Source organism: Limulus polyphemus, unplaced genomic scaffold (genome assembly GCF_000517525.1).
Source record: "Limulus polyphemus unplaced genomic scaffold, Limulus_polyphemus-2.1.2 Scaffold2219, whole genome shotgun sequence".
In the NCBI taxonomy this organism is placed as follows: Eukaryota; Metazoa; Arthropoda; class Merostomata; order Xiphosura; family Limulidae; genus Limulus; species Limulus polyphemus.
In genome coordinates, this window is record NW_013667829.1 from 79,231 (window position 1) to 101,581 (window position 22,351).

The 22,351-nt window shown below is 35.1% G+C and overlaps 1 protein-coding gene across 1 annotated transcript in view; it reads left to right on the forward strand.

Annotated features, from left to right (window-relative positions):
* The window catches only part of LOC106466313, a 90,098-nt gene extending 72,232 nt beyond the window's left edge, over positions 1 to 17,866 (forward strand). The window contains exon 5 of the transcript XR_002612172.1: positions 17,810 to 17,866. The gene's annotated coding sequence lies outside the window, so the exon portion shown is untranslated. The remainder of the gene's footprint in view (positions 1 to 17,809) is intronic.
* Positions 17,867 to 22,351: the final 4,485 nt, after the last annotated feature.

The window sequence follows — 22,351 nt, forward strand, 5'->3', positions numbered from 1 at the left end:
AACTGTCCATATTTTGTGTCATGATATGTAAATTAAAATTATTATTTTACGGTGATAATCTTGTTTTCTTGTGCCCAATAATGCATAATTTCATTTGATAAACACGTTTAGATTGAATGGTAATTTATAATCAGTCACAAGAACGTCGAATCTGAATCACTTGAAAAAAACACGGGGGTGTATATATTGTAAGAAAGTACAGGATCTGAATATTTATACACACTGCACCGATAAAAAACTATAACTATACATATTGAGAACCTAGTATATGCATAAAACTTGAACATGGTAATTGTAGTCGATTATAAACGTAAAATATCTTAGTCAAGATGTGTGGAAAATATTATTTAACATTTTGACGAATTTTCTGTTTGTTCTTGTGTTCTGCCAGCTGCATACTTCGCTATATCTGCTATAACATGTAGTTTGAGTGAGTATACAGACAAATTAGAATATGAAGCATACCAGCAACAGTTTATTCTTTCCTCATCAAAAATAAATGTTTAATTCTACAGGTTATAATACTGCTGTTTTCTAAGAAGGTTTTATCAAGGATTAAAAATGGAAACTAATACCACCTGGAAAAAATACATCTTCATATTATTAAAAATAGTAGTTTGTTTAATAGTACATGCTGATATTGTTTGTATGTTATGTATGTAAGCGTAACACAAGTTTATGTGGGCTGTGATATCGAAGTGCCACTTTACTCATCAAGTGACAGAGAATAACAGTCACTCCACAATAGGGTTGAAAAATTTGTTTTTAAGTGAGTATTTTTATTGTTATTGTTTATATGCATTTATTATATTGTTTACAGTTTATGAATAATATTAGTCGGAAGCCAAGGTGATGAACCTGGATTTGGTGTTTATTCAATGTTTTTTGATATTCAAGGATAATTCGAGGATTCTGATTAAGAATTATTGTTTTTGTCAGATTTGAACATTTTGGGATATTTAAAATTGCGGTCACAATGGCTGCCAACTCAAAGAAAAGCCATATCTCAGTTCCTATATGGCGTTGAGCTACTATTATGGTGTTTGCATCTACGCTGTAAGGTCAAGGAGCTCAAATATGAAGTCAAGAGTCTCGCCATTGTAAAATGTAATGATAAAATCAAGATGGTGGCCAATATTGTCGCTAAAACAAATATTACTCCTTATCTTCGATTGTACGTAACATGGAGCAATAATTATGATGTCAGCACACATGTTTCAAACTATGGATAATTCGTTTATAAATGGAAAAGCTTTTATCGTTCTGGAATGCGAAATATACAAGATGGTAGTCAACATGGCTATTTATACTAAGCTTTAAAAAGTCGAATGTTAATATTATTATTTCATGGTGTAGTGTTAAAGGTTTTCTTTGCACTTAGGTTTTAGCTGTATAGGAATCCAAACACACACAGCAACACGTTATGATATCAATAACTTTTTAAGTTAAAGTAAATGCGACCCTTCTGTTTATAATCAAATGAGCCAAAACCAACTTCCCGCCACAGTTACATGTTTATCCCATGACAATTTATGTAATCTGTGATAAACGTCACCTAATGAGGTCAGTGTGCACGATGATCCCAGTGACCTCCATCATGCTAACATAGCACGTGCTTACCAGTGTCATCGTTCCTCACATCACAAATCAATCTACAATCCGATGGTAATCACCTAATTAGCACAACAAGAAATAATTATGTTTAATTAATACTGTTATGTGTACATGTAATGTTTATATAAGGTTTTATGAAGTGGAAACGTATTCGTGGTAGGGGATCAGTCAGAATTTACTATTAGAGGATGAAGAATACAATGAGGGGTCATTTTTTTTAATTCCTTGAAAAGGAGGATCATGATATTTTATCATCGTCATAGGAAAAATATTAAGCAAATATGAAACGAAAACGTATTTTATAAAAGAGTTCATACAAATCACATGTAGTTCACTTTTAATATCAACAAGTAATATTGAGGGGTCTTTTCTCTCTCTCTCAGAATTGGGGGTTTATATTTTTCCTAGAGCGCAGGTCGTATCCCACCCTCAGTCAGAAATTTTGGTTCGTGCCTAATACATAAGCTAATGAATCACGTCCAGGATCCAGGTAATTATACAAATATTAATTTTGGTTATGCATGATTAAACAACTATACATCATCCTGATTATGTAAACGACATAGTTATAAACTGTGTAAATAATTTCAAAGCTTCAATTGCGAAGATGATCAAATACGATGTGTACCTTGTGTTTAACAGGTACAGGGATTTCACTATAAGGAGTGGAACTAGATCAAGTAGACAGGTAAAATCGGCCCGACATGGTCAGGTGGTTAAGGAGCTCGACTTGCAGTCTGCGGGTCGCGCATTCGAATCCCAGTCCCACCAAACATGCTCGCCCTTTCAGCCGTGGCGCGTTATAATGTGACGGTCAATACCACTATTCGTTAGTAAAAGAGTAGCCCAAGAGTTGGCGATGGGCGGTGATGACTAGCTGCCTTCCCTCTAGTCTTACACTGCTAAATTAGGGACGGCTAGCGCAGATAGCCCTCGTGTAGCTTTGCGCGAAATTAAAAAAAAACAAAACAAACAAGTAAAATCGATTCGAGTCTACTAGATACACTTAAACATGCTTCTTTCTCCCCAGAAAGTTATCCTCAGTGTTACTTAAAACAAAAAACAACTGACTGGCACCATTTGTCATCCATGATCAATGATTTTAATCTACAGGCACTTACATCAATCAACAGGCTGTTGGTTACTGGCAATAATTCCAGTCATGATCAACATAGGTGTGGTAACTCAAAAGGATAATCTATCAGTCATAAAGAAGGAGATGCCGTAATCGTACAGCAAGTGGTTATGGACAAAATAGAGGGATGTGCGTCATTATATTTCATAAGAATTGGAATTGTTGGTTATCATGGAATCACCAGTATCAAACAGAACAGTTGTGGACATAAGAATTTCTTTGACTGAGTGTGCATATTTTGTATCAAATTTATTAGCAGCTCATTCTCGTTCTTTTAGGGTGTGACACGGTGGCAAACTGCTTTGATATTTGCAAAAGAACAGTTGTGACCTCAAGGCTGAATACTTTCTTTTACTTTTGGGAGATTTCAATGCAGCATTTCTTGATGTTTTTCTCCAGACGTCTATGAACAAAAAACGACGTAACAACATGTCTGAAGCACGCCAAGCTGTTTGGGAAACAATAGTACTTCTACAGACCCTAAGTTTGTATCTTTTCTCCAGTATTAGAAGCATTTATGGAAAATCTCAAAAGAGCCCTCTTGTAGTCATGTCTATGGAAGGGTACTCTTTAGCGCCATCTACCATAACTTGATCCACGACAATACGGTCGTCTTATTGATGAAAATGCAAAAACCGTGTTTCCAGTACCACTGCCTGAAAATGTGTTATTTGCTCCAACAGACATTCTGAAAATGATCAAATGTACTTGTGATGGCAATTTTTGTGCAAGTCAAAGAAATTAAGCTGCAATAAGACAAACTTACCCTACACAATATTCTCCCAGTGTCGAGGAAGCAGAGACTGTTGCAATAGTCCCAGAATGGAAGCATCTGATTTGGAACAATTTGATGACTAAAGGTGAAAGCAAGTTATTGAGTAGCGTGTAACTTCTGTCTTAATGTATGACAATGTTATTATATAATTACTTATTTGTATCATTATGTTCTATATGAAAAGAAATGATAAAATATTTATTTATAAGTGTATTTGGCTATTGTATCATCCTTACTGTGTTGAAATTAACTCGATGAGTCATATGATATATGATAAACAGGATATAATTCCACAATATGCATCATAGACTTTGGAAATATGCGTAACTGGTATGTAATGTTATTTGATAAATAGAGTACTGTTGCGAAACCAAACTCTATCTTGTTGATATAATGATTGTAATTAATTATATTTGATATATTGAGCTATGGAAGGATTTTATGAAAACATTACCCAATCAAAAACTTCTTAAATGCTAAAACCAGGTCTATAACGGTGATCTATAGCACTGATCCTAATCTACAGGCACTTACACCAATCAACAGTTTATCTTGATATGATATGTATAATGTCCAACACTTCAAATTTTCTCTCCCTAAATAAAAATACACATTTTGAAATAATACTTTCCAGCTTTTCGACCCTGAATGCATAGGTATAGACATCAGTTTTAAGGCTATATGTCATATAGAAACTGAGACATCAGATATTCCTTGTTTTGGCAACCATATTTGCTGACATTTTGATTTTTCTCATTACATAATATTTTTACAATGACAACTCTCTTGGCTTCATATTTGAACTCCCTGACCTTAAAAACCTAGGTGTAGACACCATAATTGTGGGTCTATGTCATTAAAAAGCTGAAATATAAGATTATCTTTGAGTTGGCAGCCATCTTGGTCGCCATCTTCAATATCTCAAAATGCTCAAACCTGACAAAGGGTCATCCACCGGATTCGTAATCATCACCCCCGAACTACCTTAAAATAATCAAAAACATTGTAGAAATGCCAAGATCAGGTTCAACTAAAAACGTGGATTTGCAACAAGAACAACAAAAACGGTAGAGGGTTACACCCTCTAGTCGACCAAGCGACGAAAAAAAAAATATGGTAATAAATAAATAATAGAAAGGTAAGCAAGCAAGTCAGCACAGGAGGTGGAAAATGTGGAAAAGCAGTATGTGCAAATGGAGGAGACAATCCGGAGAAATATGGATGAACACTGATCAGTCCATATCACGTAATGGAGATAGTGTGGGAACTGGCAATGTATATTGCGAGTAATAGGAATCGGCATAGATAAATGAGGGAAGAGGGGACATCGGCATTCGACGTGGTCTGGATTGTCAGCTGGGAGAGACATAACATATAGGTTCAGTAGGTGATTAGCTGTTGCCAAACTCTTCGTGGAATGTGTACAGTGATGGCGAAAACATCAGAGAAGATGATATTGTGGTCACGAAAACATTTATTAACATAGCGAGTGTGCAGCTGTCGAAGGTGTAACAGAATGTGAGAGAACTTAATACAGCGATAAAGTTCGGAAGTTGGACTAGGAAGTTTGACACCAAAACCAAGCTGGAGGGTATGGTGCTCCAAAATATGGAGACGAGAGTAGAAGGCCAGAGAAGCAGATATCCAGGCTATACGTCCATAGGTCAAGCAGAGTCTGATGAATGTCTTGTATGTGTATAGCAGAAGTGGAGAGTTCAGGCCCCAGAAGGTACCGTTGAGAGAATGGAGGAGATGAAGACGACGAGAAACCTTAGCAGAAAAGGCAGATAAGTGTGGTTTCCAAGTAAGATGCATATCAAAGAGAATGCCAAGATAGGTCATGGAGTCGGAAAGGGGGATCGGGACATTGTCGACCCAGACATCAAACAGAGAAGGGTTGCAACAAGGGCGAAACTTATGACGAGTTGGACCAAAAAGAATAGCTCGTATCTTAGGAACATTGGGGGATAGACTCCAGCAGCGACACCAATACAAAAATGAATTTACAGCATCCTGGAGTAGCTTATTCAACGTGGACATCGTGAAACAATGGGTTACCAAAGCTGTGTCATTAGCATATTGAAACAACTGAAGAGGAGGCTGAGGAGAAGGCATATCAGCAACATAGAGAATGTACAGAAGGGGAGACAACACAGAACCTTGTGAGACTCCAGCATGTAGTGTGAAAGTGCGAGTGAGAAACCTGTCAATCGAAATCGCGGCACGCCACCTGTGTAGAAAAGAGGAGATGAGACGAATATATGAAATAGGAAAGTGTAATATATGCAGTTTGTGGAGTAAACCTTGATGCCAAACTGAGTCAAAAGCACGCCAGAAATCAAACAGGAACATACAGGAGGGTTTTCGAGTGTTGAAATGATTGGAAAGTGAGTTAGACAATTTGAGAAGTTGATCAAAGGTAGAAAGGTGTGGTCGAATTTCCGCCTGTGTATGTGGCAGCAGGTTGTGAGCAGCAATGACTTGATGAAGACGGGCAACAAGGATGTGTTCAAAGGTTTTACTGGAAACACTAGTGAGGCTGATAAGATGATAAAAATTAACATCAGAGGCAGGTTTACCCGGTTTCAGAAAAAGCAGAATAATGGATAACTTCCAGGAACCAGGAAAGAATCTTGAGGAAAGAAGAAAGATGTAGAACAATGAAAGAAGTCGAAGGGGGCATGACGTACTTGTCAGTAAGTGATGCCATCAGGACCAGGAGCAAAGTTACGAGTGTTTTTCAGCATCCGCCGGATATCAGCTGCAGTAATGGGAGCATGTAAGAAAACATCGGCAACAACATTGGAAGAACTAGGAGTAAGGTCAACGAGGGAGGCAATGGTTAAGTTCACGATGGTTGTAGTGTCACTGTAGTCAAGAATATAACGTTCCGGTACCTGAAAGTTCTGTTCATGAAAAAAGCAGCAAAATGGTTGGCTTTGTCCAAAGATGTAGAAAGTGCAGCACCATCAAGAATAATAGGATAGGAGGGAGAGCATCGTTGATCTATGAGTAGCTTAAAACGGTTCCAGAATTGCGAGGAAGAAAAGGAATGATTGATATTGTTACAGGCCTGATGCCACTGCTGATGTCGGACCTCCCGAATAAATTTACGGGCAGTTTGTTGAAGACCCTGGATCGTTGCAGCAACAAAGGATCATGAGACCGACGGTATTCACGCAATGAAGTGGAAGAGTGGTGTAACAGATCTACAGCTTTTCGAGGTATAGCTAAGAAATCGGTATGTGTGAAGCATTGGCATCAGAGAAAAGATGCGGGAGAAAGGTGACGAATGTGTCAACATCTTCTGATGTAGTAAGAGGTCGATTCATATCTGGTATGGCACTAGCAATGTGTGAAGCATAAGATTTCCAGTCGAAAATTTAAGTTTGTCCAACGGGAAGCACTAGGAGCTTACAAGATCTGGAAACAGACACAAAGTTCTATGGGGAGATGATCACTATCAACTGGAGGACACATGTGGAGAGTGATAAGAGGAACCAGGTTGGAAAAAACAAAGACAATATCAGGTGACGAATGAGAAATCGGACGACTAGGGGCTGGCAAATGCTATCAAATGCTCAGTGTAAGTGGACTGTGAAAGGGAATGTAGGAACACAGGAAGGCGAGTACGAGTAGCAATTGCCACACATCTTTGGGCCAGACCCATAGGATGATCATATCGATGAAGAGTGTACCCTGACAAATGGATCTTTTGAGTTGGTTTCAGAAATTTTCGTTAAGGAGAACACAATCACAGGAGCCTCTATCCAACATGTAGTCTCTGTTAGATCCCATAGACGATGAAATAGAAAGTGTGGGTTAAGTCCAGAATAAATGGTCTGCATATGAAGGAGAAAGGCGGTCTTGGCAGCATAGATGATATTATGTATAACGAATGTAAGTTGGAAGGGGAAGAGATTCTGTAGTATCAATGTGACAAAACAGATGATATCCTCCATGGTAGGAGACATAGCAACACAGTTTGCTGAATGAGTAATGGTATCGGTGGTATGCACTGGAGCAACAGAAGCAGGATCGTCAGCCTTGGGTGGTAAGCTTACCTTGGTACTTAGAGGAGTATGTTGGATGATCAAGATGGCAAGTGTTGCAGGGAGGAGGAGAGCTTAAGCGAGAGCATTGGCAAAGGATATAAGGTCTGCGACAATGAGAACAAACTGGTTGGTTGGGGCATTTAGCAGTGGTATGTGAGTTGTATAATAGGCACCTCTCACAGTGCAGAGCTTAGGGGCGGGAACGGAAAGCTTCAACTCGATAGCGTTTGCAGAAAAAAAAGGCTCCATTAGACACGAGATGATCTACAGGATCACTATTCTCAGCCAAAACACGAATCATGAAGGTAAGACTGGAAGAATTTTGAATGCGAATGGCACGTGTGACTGATATGTTTTCAAGTAGAAGTTTGGAAAGGATCTCTTTTTCAGTGATGCCAGGAGCAACACCACGGATGATACAAGAGAAAAGAGGTGTGCGACGGGGAGGAGGCTGTTGTTTTAGAGCAGGGGAGCGAAGTTGAGTGAGCATGGTAGATTGACCCAGATTAAGCAGTCCCTTTTGTTACGCAATATATCACACAATTGAGGGGTATCAGTTTTCACAATTAGGCCATTTCTCGTTGGAATTAGTTGATGAACGACAGAACGAAGGCAGTGTTTAGAAAGTTCGAGGAAGAGGGTCCTGGTAGAGAAATACGGGGGATCCATTCCCGAAAGTAGGAGCACAGTAATCTGAGGAGCTTCAATAGTTTCCATAGGTTCGAGCACTTCACCAGAATTGGCGGATCAAGTGGAGGCTGGAGTCGACTGAATAAAGTGGTAGACAGAAACGGTAGACGAAGTAGAACCAGCAGTAGACAGGTGAGAGACAGTAGAGGTAGTTGAACCAGAGGACGATGATGAGACAACGACAACATATGGCACATCAGTAGTAGTCGAAGAACATGTATATATATATATTCTCATGTTGCCGATTACACGTATTCAACAACAACAACAACAAAAAAAACTAACAGAAAAAAAAATACGTACACATTTTTAATGTGCCGATTACAATCGTTTAGTATAAAAACCAACTAACCAAGGCATTTTTACGTATTCTTTATGTATGTTTGTAATTAAGCACAAAGCTACACAATGTATCTGTACCAGTGCCCACGACGGGTATCGAAACCAGGTTTTCAGCATTATAAGTCTGCAGACTTATCACTGTGCCACTCGGGGGGAGAGGCATACATAATATTAATGTACAAGTTACTCGCCTTCAACCCCCAAGAAGAAACCAACCCAAAAGATATCTATACTATTATTCTGCTTGTTTGTATGTGCTTTCTGACCGATAACCTGCTGCATAAGCATACATAGTTAGAATGTTTCTCCCCAAAAAAACCACGCATGCACATTATTCACTTGACGACGAACAGTGTATAACAGCCTCAGCTCTGCCTCCACCGTCCCACTGACATATACTTTTAAAGCTTGGTGTATAACAGCCTCAGCTCTGCCTCCTCTGCCGGATGCCTGACTAGAATGCACAACCGCTCTCACTCCCTTAATAATAACTTCAACCTTATTTTAACAATCTACATCGAACATTTTTGTGAGTCAAATTAATTGACGCCAGTGGGGTGAAGGGGGATACCCATATCCCCTGCACACCTCAGTTGGGGAAATTCTCCTTCCCGTAACACCTAAATTCCTTTAAAAAGAAAAGAAAAAGAAACTTAGACATTTAACAAGTGGCTGTAATTGGCCCATACTTGCTGAACGAATATCGTTCGGAAATATTCAATTGTTTGTGACACGACAAGGAAATGTAAGACCAGAATTGATGCGTGGGCTTATTCTATTCATTTCTATTAGCAAAAAAAAGACAGCATTTTAATAATTAGTTCATGTGTCGGAAACCGTAAATAAGAGAACAACAGTAGTAATGAAAAACATTTTTTGTAGACATTCCTGTTTCCTATAGATTACTGGTAATGGAATTTATCTTCTCCGAAACGTCTAATAACCATTTTAAATTATTAATAGTAGAGCTTGCACTTTTGTTCTCTTCTGTTCGTGACTATATATTACCATGACCATCTATTTACCGTAAGTAATTCCAAGTCAGGAGCCGTGACGTATATATATATATATATATATATAGTTTTTAACGAATATATTGTATTTTCTCTTCAGAAATAAATACCAAATAATATTATATTGAAATAATTAGGAATAACGTGGAAAGAGTTTTTTAAATAAATAATAAGTTAAGAAAAAACGGAACTTTTTTATACACGAAACAACATGGAATGGTGATTTCCAAACTGAAGACATGAAATATACAAACAAAACAAATCGTAATGTTAGAAGATAAAATACAAACTGATTACAGAGGTTGAGTACATTATGTTAAAATTAGTTTAGAGTCTCACCACGTCGTCACTTAGTCATGTTCTGTCTGACGATCGTGAATCTTGAGCATAGCCTTGCAATGTAGTTTTTATTCAAAAAGGCTTCGTCTTAAGACTGCCGTGTTCAAAGCATACCTCCTTCCCTACAATCTTTCTAGTATATGAGGACGGTGGTTTCCCAGTCCTCATTTCAACAGTTCGATGGTCTTTGTATGGAATAGCATGGATATCCGTTTTATTCTCCACCTGCTTGAGGTATGCGACAGTTGAACGGATATGTCGTGAAAGAAGTTTGCGTACACGTGACTTTTACAGAAAGATATTCTTCTTCGTTATGTTTGCATACTGTTGACTGGGGTACATGGATGGGTTTCCTCTGAACTTTGTGTTTGTGACCCTGTATTAATTACTTATGTCAAACAAAAATCTTTCATTGCAATATTCAAAATGAAAAAAAAACATTATAAAGTGCTCAAGCAAAGATAGCATACAATGGTGCTTAAAATCCTTTAATTGGAACTCGAAAGAGTTATAATTTTATGCTTAAAAGATCTAACTAACAATGAATAAAGTAAAATTGTTTGTTTGTTTTTAGCGCAAAACTACAGGATAGGTTACCTGCATTCAGTCCACCACGGGGAATCGAACCCCGGACTTTGGAATTGTAAGTTCGTGAACTTACCGCTGATACACTGGGAGACAAACAAAGTAAAAACAAAAGTAATGAAGTTCAAAGTAAAACTAGTGATGTTCAATTTAAAATTGAAAATATTGATGGTAAAACAACAAGGTAGTGTGAAGTTCAGAGATAAATACAAGTTTAAAATACTTAGTGCGTAAAAGTGATGTTTGAAAAATTATCAATCAGTGCTGCACAGCAAATGGTCTTGATCAAAGAAATATTAGTGAATCTCAGAATAGACAAACTGATGATGCTTGACGAAAAACATATATACTGATACTTGATTAAAATCAGTGATACTCAAGAACAAATTAGCGATATTTGATCTAGAGAAGTTGAAAGAAAATGATAAACTAGTGATACACGAAACAAAACATGCACTTGTGTAATACTTTGAGTTGTTAAAAAAGTGCCTTACTAGCAGTCGCTAAGGGACTTACCCTTTAGTTCACTAACACTGTCGTTCAACGTGGGACTGTCTTGCTTACAAGAGGTGAATCATGGATGTGGTAGATTTAGCTGTTAAAAAAAAGCCTTACTCGGTTGGTTTCGAACCCGAGTGATTTGGCATAGAACTGCGCTAAAGGTTTAACCTACTTGTGCTTGCAAGTAAGGCTCTTTGTTTTCTTTGCGACTCACCTAACCACATACTTCCATTATCGCACCAAGCTGCTACTCAATGTGGGGCCTTGGTTGTTTCATATCTATTGTGGTAATTTCAACCAAGGCCCCACATTGAGTAGCAGTTTTATATCTATTGTGGTAATTTCAACCAAGGCCCCACATTGAGTAGCAGTTTCATATCTATTGTGGTAATTTCAACCAAGGCCCCACATTCAGCAGCAGTTTCATATTTATTGTGGTAATTTCTTTTCTAGGATTAAATTCGAGTCCGAGGCCTCTCTTACGACAGGTGACTGCTCTACCAACTTAATCTCAAGATCTTAGTCAAAGATGACGGTTATGCTGAGAGACAAGGTGTTTATACAAAAGATGTTGTGTATATAAATAACTTTGTTTGTAGTCATTCCGTGTTTTACAGTTATTTACTTTAAATTTTAATACAACAACTCCATATTCTGCTTAATAGGTTTTTGTTTCATGCATACCCAACTAAATAATACAACAACATCATTATTTAAAGTATTTATCTATTCAAATCATATACCCTTCTCATATATATATATAGTATTTCACTTAATAAAGTTGCATATGTGAAACAGATCTTTGGCTTTGGCTCATATGGTACAGTATACGCTTCGTAGATGGTCGAGGATTTAGTCCCGTCTATACCCATTTTTTACATATTTTTTGCTAAACATTTTTCAGTAGTAAAATAATGTTAGTAGATATATCCACACGAAGCACGAGTTTATCCTTTAGTGTAGTTATGACTTTCTTATTGACCCGACATCTCAATGTCGTTAATATGTGCTAATCCTTTTATATCAGTAAAGGTTATATGCAGAAACCTTTGTTCCTAAGTCTTAAGGTAGCGTGTGTGCATTTTTTGATAAATATCTTGGAAGATAGCCTATACAAATAGACAATACTGAAATCTATACACTTGGCTTGGCTTAAGAGTTGGTTGAAGTATCTGTGGATTTGTGGGCTTTCTTAGTTCCGTTAGAGTATTTAAGTCAGGTATTTTCATAGTTCCGTTCACTCGCGTTTCAAAATTTCCCTACGTTAGCAAGATGAAGAGGGGCAGAAAGCCTCTGAGCATCCTCGATTGTCTGGAGTAGTTACAAACCGGAATACCTACCAAGACAATTTTATATTTTTAGTTCTGTCTTTCGTTTTAGGATTATTTTGGTCTTTGTCTCGTGTAGGTGTGCTCCATCGTTAACTCCAGCAGCCAAACAGAAACAAGGAAGTTGGACAGCTCAGTGTTAACGCGGTTTTTTTTTGTATAAAAAATGTCCCGTTTTATTTGTGCAATCGTGTTTGTTTTCTTCCTTTGCAATCCAAGTTTGACTTATTTCCTCCTTAACCATAGACTAGTAAGTTCGAAGAAAAACATAAACAAATAAAAGGTGCTCAAAAACATAAACTGGTGATGTTCGAAGAAACGAATATACACTAGTAGAACTCAAAGATAATACCCAGATTTGTAGTGTACAAAAAAAATATCACTTTGTGATATTCGAAGCAATAAAACAAACTAGTAACACTTGAAGAGAAAAACATTTTGTGATGTTCAAAGTAGAAAATAAGCTAGTATTGGTGTAAAAAAATGTAATATTAATGAAGCTTAAGGCAACATGTAATAAGTTCAGTTAAATAAAATCGATTAGTGGTGCTCGAAGAAAAACAAACTAGTGGAGATAATAGAAGAAGACAAACTTGAAAAACTCGAAGAAAATCATAAGCTAGTAAAACTCGAAGAAAATTCTCAATTAGTGAAGCAGAAGGTTCCATTGTAATGCTAAAGTTTGTGGTTTGATTTTGACCTGTAGTTAATGTATATACATTTATATGTATATATTATACATTAATAGATATTATAATATACATAATATATACATAATATATACATATATGTATAATGTATATACATTAGCTACAGGTCAAAATATCTATTAATTCATGCACTAAAAGAAAGTGAACATTTTGTTATAACTCATCTGACCAGATTTGTTTAAATATTAGTTACAGCCTAACTATACTTATAGAGGCTTATTTGAGAGATGGTTGTTACTACTTTCCAAAGCTATAATACCTGTGATAAGTTTGCATAAAGTATTCGTTCAAAATCCTTCAGAGTAAAAGAAATTACAAATTACATTAGTAGCACAGAAATTATAAATAGCGTAATGGTTTAATATACTTAATAACACTTAATATTCTCTCAACCGTAAATGTTTTCATATTTTAACTACTTCACACTTCTGTTTTTGTGTTGTCACAATTGTATAAAAATCCAATAAGAGCTCCTTAAGATGCATGAACAGAATAATTTCTAAATGAATATAATTTATGTAGATGAACCATAAAATAAGTTAATTGTATAATAGAAAGAAAAAATATTTCAATCATTGTCTAGATTAAATGAAACTAGCTTGTTTATGCAAAAATATTGCCCTTATTCACATTGTTCTAGCTCTCTGGTTATAGCCATGTTATATTCACAGATCTTATGCTTTGCGCTACAGAATTGATAGTACAGATCACGAAGAAAATTATACCAATATTTTATATAAATGAAAATGTTTCATAAAGAAACAAGATATCCATAACTTTCAGCAGTAAAGGTATTAAAGTTATATATATGTGATAGTGCTTTATCTTTTTCTTTTTTTTATAAAGCTTCACTAGTATTTCTACGAATTGAAATTCCCCAGTCCCTGCAAAAATCAAAACAACTGAATCTACCTTTTGTCACAATGATGATTTTCTTTTCTTGAACAATCCAGATATTTTCACAGATATTAATAGATAATTTGTTGATTATCTTTACGTTAAATAAATTACAGAATTTAAGAACATTTGACAGATTTGCACAAATGATTCCTTTCTATAGCCAAAATATAAACGATTCACATAAGAATCACATTGTACGTGTCGAATTGTTTTACCAGAATTTATGACAAGACAAATGTTGTTAACCCTCTTCATAGTCCTTAGTTTTGAATCTAGTTTTACGGAAACTAGCGATTTTTTATTCATTACACATTATTTTACGCCAGATTGGTTAGACAAAAAATCTAGTCTTTCATTGTATGAAAAATAGATATTTTTTGAAATTTATTTACCAGTTGTTTCATCCTATTTGATTGTGACATTGTTTCCTAAGGCTCGTGTTTATATCTAAACAAGATTGATTGAATTTCACAGGATAGTCTTGTTACAAGTAGCTGACGTGAGTAAAATTTAATATTTTCATCTTTATTATTGAATCAAAATTCTATTGTTATTATATGCGCATATATATACGTATGTGTGTGTGTTTATGTATATAATGTTTTTGCTATTTTTATGGCTTTTCTTTCTATATCGCCCCTAGTGGCTCGGTGGTAAGTCTAAAAGCTTATAATACTAAAAACTGGGTTTCTATACCTGTGGTGGGCACAGTACAGATAGCCCATTGTGTAGCTTTGTGCTTAACAACAAAGAAACAAACGTTCTATATCTTCAAGTTAGCGTCTGTACTTTATAAGTAACACAGCTTATTTATAACATAACACATTATTACAGTGTTCATTGTTACCTCACCAAAAGCTTTGTATAAGTTTTAAGAACTCAATGTATATACTTAAAACATGGTATACACTGTGAAATGGTCAGGGTGACTTTGTAGGAAGAGGTAGCGGCCAAAGGAATGGCGGTAGGAGTACGTTCTGCTATCCGCTTTACCAGCTCTTAATATCTTTCTACGGTGTTTAATGGGATTAATTAATTGACAGTAATTGGCCGCAGAAGTGTCTTACGGGCTGAAGTTGAAAGGTCACGGGTAAAAGTAGGAAGTGTGTATAACTCAAGAATCGGCTCTTCATATCAGCCTTATGGCGGCTGTTCGAGTAGAAACTTCAGCTGAGTTTATGTAGTATTTAAATTGTGGCGGCCATTGTTTAAAAAATAATTTCTACACAGAGAGTGCTAGTGCACACTCTGAGATATATAAAACGTCTGTATGCTCTCCACCCACACTGTGTGTATATTGTCTTATAGAAAATTTAATATAGTTTTTTCGTTTTTAGTGTAAGGATGTGATGTCATCTATGAATGTAGTTAACGTTAACTTATGTCAAAGATACTAAATGCTCAATAACAGTAACAATGAGAGTTGAAGGAGGTTGTGAACATCGTTACCGTGCCCCTTGTTCCAACTTATCATCTTAAAAAGTTTGATTGAGATTGGCCCAGCGACCTAGGAGTAGTTAGATAACGGGCAAACAGACAAACATATATTATTGTGTACTTTATATATATAGATGACTTATTCCATTTTTCTTTATTGTCACGTTAATTAAATCTTGTTGGTTATAATGTTTATTACATTGTTTTGAATTATAATTACATCCGTGAATATTTTTGACTTGTTGACTCAGCTCTTCAATTCAAGACTAACGTAAATCTTTTAAGCTAGCCAATATTATTTGGCTTACGACCGAAAGTGACATTAACAAGGAAAGGTATCGAAACTGATGTTTACGGACTCTCAGATAGTATCATACTCTAACACCTTTATGGTCTGTACGTTATCCTCCACTTATATCTTTATATTAAATCATTGTTTAAGTTATTTGAAATTATATTATCTCTGATATATATATATATATATATATTTGTTATTTGTTGAATTTCACGCGAAGCTACTTCAGGAATATTTACTATAGCTGTTCCTAATTTTGAAATGATGGAAGGAGGATAGATAATAAACACCATCCACCAGCAATTCTTGGGCTACTCTTGTGTGACTCAATAGTCACTCTTATATTGCACCTAACGCCTCAAAGTGCGGAACCTCTTATCCACAGTCTAAAGAAAACATTGTCGATTTTTTGTATTCATTAACAGTTAATCAAGTTTTACTTTTTCCAACTCATGAAAAAGGCAAATATAAATAGGATATTTTCGAAACAGATTTTTACACCTGAAATGGATAAGAAACATCACCACATCTGCTATATCTTCGAGGTGCAGCAAAAACGATAGTAATTTTACAGACATGGAGGTGGAATGTACACTGATACGATTTGAGGGTGATAGATACACTTGGCAGGTGCATCCGCTTTCATGGTATTGTTAGGATCACCTGTCGATGTTCCAAACGTGCCTTGCATGCATTTACCGGCTGCTGCATTCACACTGTAAAGAACAACACCTGGTGAACGTGATTATTAAGCTAAGTTTCGTGAGTAATTTATTTTTGGGTACTGTGATACAATCTGGCATGTTTCGTGATAGAGCATTATTGTTTTAACAACAGTTTTTTTTCTCTTTTTTTTTCATTTTCATTTTAACTTTCCATTCATATTTCACACTACTAGACATGTTACGTAGAATTAACGCTCATATGTAGATATTGAAAACAAAAACTTACAGGGATCAATTTTAAGTTAAAGTAAACCATTTGATTATAATTTGGATATCATATTTAGTATAGATGGGAACCAACTAAATAGCGTGGTTGAAGAAACTAATATTGGAACAGTGATGGATAAGTGATTCAAGCCATCAAAGTAGTGCTCTGTTTCTAATAGTAAAGCCAACAGAAGTTTAGAGTGAATTTGCAGACTTATTAATTGTACGTCAAATTAGGTAATAGGTTATAGATTTATTGGAAAAGATTCAGAGAAGGGTTACTAGGATGAATACAAGGATGGAAGGGCTATTCATGAATGGGTTAAAATTTCTTAACTTGTCTTCCCTTGTGAAAGGAAGAGTAAAAGGTGGTGTTCTTCAAGTTCACAATATTATCCAGAGGACTGATAAGATAAAGACCTCAAAAATTTTGTACTTTATTATGAACATAATAGGATGAGAGAACACAGGTATAATTTTAGGAAAAGGTAGGCTAGGCTCCAGTTAAGTATATTTTATTTTTCCAACAAGATGGTTGGGTTATGTTAAAAACATTAAAAAATATTTAACTGAGATACACATTCCCAAATAACATGTTACAATTACAATGATAGTTCCCTTGACTATTCCAAGCAATTTTACAAATGTATTTATACAAATATGATGACTTTTAATAACATTTTTTCCTTTATCTTCTCATTTTGGGAATGTAAACATGATGAAAGAAATGCTAATTTATGAACAATATTTTATTATAAAGCTTAAATCACCATTGAATTTAGAAAACAGTAGAACATGAAACTTAGAATTTGGAAGATATAATGGATCAGGATACTCCAGGATCAGCAGGAAAAATATTAGCAACATAACTAGTAACCTGGGCGATTTTTCAAAATGAACTTTATGGGGAAAGGAGAAATGACAACTATAAACATGTTGATCAGTTAGGTTACAATGGTCACTAACTCTTAATGAAGAAAAGTCTACTTTCCGAAACTCTCAGGTTACTAAGAATTTTTTATAAGTTATAATGAATTATTATTAAATTATTTTCTAATTTAATTAGGATTCCCTCTTTATTTCTCTATATATAGAGCTAGCTATTCATCATTTATAATGTTTAGTATTTGTAAATACATTTATTGTATCCTTTGATAGGTTCGTTTTGGCTGAAGAACAACTCCAATGTTGCAACGGCACTGCCACTATTGAAATAAAAATTAATCTTGAGATTATGCCTCTTAATTTTATTAGTACACTATAACATTGTATATTGTGATCACCTTCAAAAGAATGAACTCTAAACACATATCTTCTCTGAAAGTTCAACGTAATGTGTATTCAGGAATTCAAAGGACTAGCCTGGAAATATAAATATAGTATGTGTTTTCATTAGATTCGCAGAACTAAGCTGGAAATACAAATATGGTATACATTCTCTCCAGATTTACAGGACCTGTATTCAAGCATGTAATGTGTGTTTAGGAATTCATAGTAATAACATAGAAAAACAAATATGGTATCTCCACATTCACAAGATCGAAGGCCTATGAGATTGGTATGTGACCACAAAATTCGTGTGTGTTCAAGAGACTATTCTATAAAAATCGTATCTTTATTTTAGATTTTCGCGCAAAGCCACACAAAGAGAAGTTTGTGCGCAGCCGTACTTAACTGAACTGCTAAACCAGAGTGATGGCAGTTACTCGCAGCAATTGCCTCCAAATCATTGCATACTTTTATACTTTGTATAAAATATAGCTTGTACTGTATTTTCAGAAGGTTCAAGAGTAGGGTCTGTAATCACATATTAAGTATCTGTAGAAGAGGTTCAGATTGTTCTATAAATATGGTTTATATTGTATGTTTAGAAGATTCAAAATAATGGTCTGTAATCACATATTAAATAGGTGTTAAAGAGGCTCAAATATTTTTAATAAACATAGTTTGTACTGTAAGTTCAGAAAGATGAACATAATGGTCTGAAATTACATATTAAGTGTTGTAGTAAGGACGTTGAAGGATTTTTTATAAGCTTAGTTTGTACTGTGTGCCCAGATAATTTAAGAGAATTATCTGTAGTCACATTATTAAGTGTGTTGAAGAGACCCAAAGAATATTATATACTCGTAGTTGGTTCGGTATGCACAGAAGGTTGAAGAAAATGATCTGTAATCACACAAGACTTGTTTCTTCATGAGGTTCAGAGATTGTTTCATGAACATAATTTGCATTGTATGTTTAGAAGATTCAAAATAATGGTCTTTACTCACACATTAGTGTGTGTTAATGAGGTTGAAATATTTTTCTATAAGCTCAATTTGCAAATTCCAAGCGTGAAGAAAATGGTCTGTAATCGAATACTGAGTGTGTTCAAGAGGCTCAAAGATTATTCTATAGACATGGTTTGTATTGTTTGTTTATAGGATTCAAGAGAATGGTCTGTAATCATCTATTACAAGTGTGGGTTCAAGAGAACTACAGATTCAATAATAAAAGTGAAGAGAGTTGAAAAAACACAAAATATGTTATTTTCGAGGCTCGAACGTTTCGCAATACATTTATTCCATCTTCATCGAAATATGAAAATTGTTTTACAAAGTTATTCATTAGCTAATGCAAAATGCTGTAGTATCATTAATCACTAGTTTTCTTAGTTATTGAGTAGCGTGGTAAATGGAAGTAAAAAAGAAAGAAACAAAACATAAGAAAAACGAACTATAGAGTATATTGAGAAACAGTTAAGTTTTACCTGTGTAAATTTAGAATACTTTTAGCTGTAAACTGGTTTGTAAGTCATTAATAGTAGGGCGATCTTTAGCTGTCAGTAAACTTTCTTTAATATAGAAGGTCTTCAATCTCTGAATATCCTGTAGTAATGATAGAAAAATCGTTCTATGAAATATTGTGACCTGTGGTTTCAACATGTGAACGAATGGATCAGTGGCTGGACTTAAGTAACGGACGGCCAGTTGTATTTGATAGAGAATTGTATATAATCTCATATTAAGTACATATTTACGAAGTGCAGAATTTTTCCTATTGTTTATTACTGTATATATTCCGAACGATCAAAAGAATGGTCTGTAATTACACATTAAGTGTGTGTTCAAGGGACTCAATAAACATAGTTTATACTGTATGTTTAGAAAGTTGAAGAGAATGGTCTGTAATTACACATTAAGTGTGTGTTCAAGGGACTCAATAAACATTGTTTATACTGTATGTTTAGAAGGTTGAAGAGAATGGTCTGTAATCACACATTAAGTGTGTGTTCAAGGGACTCAATAAACATAGTTTATACTGTATGTTTAGAAGGTTGAAGAGAATGGTCTGTAATTACACATTAAGTGTGTGTTCAAGGGACTCAATAAACATAGTTCATACTGTATGTTTAGAAAGTTGAAGAGAATGGTCTGTAATTACACATTAACTGTGTGTTCAAGGGACTCAATAAACATAGTTCATACTGTATGTTTAGAAGGTTGAAGAGAATGGTCTGTAATTACACATTAAGTGTGTGTTCAAGGGACTCAATAAACATAGTTTATACTGTATGTTTAGAAAGTTGAAGAGAATGGTCTGTAATTACACATTAAGTGTGTGTTCAAGGGACTCAATAAACATTGTTTACACTGTATGTTTAGAAGGTTGAAGAGAATGGTCTGTAGGTTCAAGAGGTTCAAAGAGCTGTTCCATAAATACAGTTGCTTGTTTAGAAGATTTATTAAACTTGTCAAATATGGTTCAAAAGTCTATGTGGTAGATCTTTACTTTAGAAGTGGTTGTACATATGTGGAGGGTTTTACGCGCTGCATTCCTTTTAAATTTTCATCAGTATAGCTAATTCGTTCCTTTATGTCACGAGAATTGTCTAAATTTGAAAGAAGGACTTGTTAACTTGATTAAATGACGAGTTATAACGTGGAATACGTATTTATGAACTAGCAGTATCTGACCTGAATGTAGTCAGAGGTTATATCACTCAGTCAGATTTCAAAGTGTAAGTGGCACCGGTGCGGTACCTGAAATATTGAACTGTTTAAGATAATTTTCATCTAGTTTGTTGCTTTGTGGTTTATGTAAAAGAAAAACTACAATATAAAAATATGAAAATAATTCTCTGAATACTCCAAGATAGTGTTGACTTTGTTAGTTTCCCAGTGTATACACATTAAGAATCCTAATATAGAATCAAATCTAACGTGAACTTGTAAAACGATGTGTATATCCATTTTGCAGGTGTAGCAAAAAAACAACAACAAAAAACAAAAAAACGAACACTATAGATTGCTTGTTGTTCAATAATAATCATTTTTAGTTTAATGGGGAACATAAAGTTTATCAGAACAAGTTGGATATGATATTACGCAGATATTGTATGTTTGTAAAGCTGTTATTGACTTATTTCTTTAAAAAAAGTGGACACATGCACTAAATAAACTTTTTTTTATATAAAAACCCAACTGTAATGAAACTTTGTTAAAATTTTCCACAATGATGCGAGATTTCATCCAAATCGGGGTTTTGCGGAAAGACGAACTTTAGCCTCTTATTTTTATAGATGACTATGGCTTAAAACTACTTCCCTAGGGTAGTAATATTTCAAAGGAGGGACTGAGCATTGGCTATTGGTTAAAGTGCCAGGATTGTGAATCTGAAGATTCAAGATTCGCGACCCGTTGTCTAAAAAATCTAGCTTCACACTTTGATAATGTGGATAACCCAAGAGTTGGCAGTGGGTGTTGACTAGCTACCTCTACTCTATCAGCTCAAAATTAATGACGGCAGTTAGCCCTTGTAAATCATTGTGCGAAAATTTGAAACAAACAAACAAACAGTTCACCAGGGGAACAAAATTTCATCAGTGGCATAATAAGAATTGTACGTTTTATTAAGGAAAGTCTGGATATATTACAGTGTGATTCAAAAACTTATTGTACAATATATCTAAGTGAGTTTGTTTGCAAAGTAGAATTGCTTTTATTTCTCTTCTTGCTTTTTCTCCTTTAATAATACGAGATGGTGATTGAAATAAAATGCGCGTCAATGTGCAGGATTGTGCGATTGTATTCGACTGTGCTATTAAAATAATAGTAGTTTTACTTTGGTCAAGAAGACAATTTGAAAGAGGAAAATGGACGTCCATTTCTTGATTAACTAGATCCTCGAACAAGAATCTTACATTGACCGTAGATTTTGTCGTGAGGGGGATAGTTTAGAATTTGGAAGGTTCACAAAATTTAAAGAATGTGATTGCGAATTTAAATAAGCAGTGTTTAAAACAAATAGCCCTGATGGTTAGGGTAATCTGCGGGTCGCAGGTACGAATCCCTACACCGAACTTGCTGTCCCTTTCAGCCGTGGTGTCGTTATAATGTGATAGCCAATCCCAGTATACGTTGGTGAAATAATAGCCCAAGAGTTAGCGATGATTGGTGTTGGCTAGCTACCGTTCCTTTAGTTTATCACTGCTAAATTAGGGACGGCCAGCGCAGATAGCTCTCGAGTAGTTTTGCACGAATTTCAAAAACAAACAGAACGAATAATCTTTGCACTACATTCATTTACGAGTAGGCTTAATATGATGATTGAGAATGATGCAAAGCACATTTAACATCTTCTATGACAATAGTTGAAACAATGTGTATCATGTCTTAACTTACATTAATCAAACTTGCTATTCTCATTGTGCTTCTG